This window comes from Octopus bimaculoides, chromosome 19 (genome assembly GCF_001194135.2).
Source record: "Octopus bimaculoides isolate UCB-OBI-ISO-001 chromosome 19, ASM119413v2, whole genome shotgun sequence".
NCBI lineage: Eukaryota > Metazoa > Mollusca > Cephalopoda > Octopoda > Octopodidae > Octopus > Octopus bimaculoides.
In genome coordinates, this window is record NC_068999.1 from 54,658,437 (window position 1) to 54,659,235 (window position 799).

Genomic DNA, 799 nt, shown 5'->3' on the forward strand with positions numbered 1-799 from the left:
ATATATATATATATAAATACATAAAGTTAGAAAAGGCCGGCTCATGGGATTACCCTGCGTTTCACGTGCATAAAGTGCTTAGCTTTATGGCATGTCATCAGATCCCAAAACTGTTGGCTTATGGTCTCTCTAGCAAGTGGCATCTTTAGAAAATGGCTGCTCGCTAGAGAGGCCATCAGCCAATAAGTTTGGGATCTGATGATACACTATAAAGCTGGGACATGAAACCCAGGGTAATCGCATAAACTGGCCTTATATCATCATTGTCGTTGTCATTTGACATCCGCTCTCCATGCTGGCAAGCCAGAAGGCTGCACCAGGCTTGAATCTGATCTGGCAAAGTTTCTACAGCTGGATAACCTTCCTAACTTTATTTACATAATATTCTGCTCTATAACTTAGAATGTGCTTCTTATTCAGATTTATGTTTTATTGACGAGATATATATGTATATTTGTATGAGTATATATCATCATCATCATCGTTTAACGTCCGCTTTCCATGCTAGCATGGGTTGGACGATTTGACTGAGGACTGGTGAAACCGGATGGCAACACCAGGCTCCAGTCTGATTTGGCAGAGTTTCTACAGCTGGATGCCCTTCCTAACGCCAACCACTCAGAGAGTGTAGTGGGTGCTTTTACGTGTCACCCGCACGAAAACGGCCACGCTCGAAATGGTGTCTTTTATGTGCCACCCGCACAAGCCAGTCCAGGGGCACTGGCAACGATCTCGCTCGAAAATCCTACAGGAGCCAGTCAGGCGGTACTGGCAACGGCCACGCTCAAAATGGTGCATC

The 799-nt window shown here is 45.1% G+C and overlaps 1 protein-coding gene across 2 annotated transcripts in view; it reads right to left on the reverse strand.

Moving 5' to 3' along the window:
• Window positions 1-799, reverse strand: part of LOC106875422 (lysosomal Pro-X carboxypeptidase) — a 21,568-nt gene that overhangs the window by 10,582 nt on the left and 10,187 nt on the right. The window lies entirely within an intron of this gene.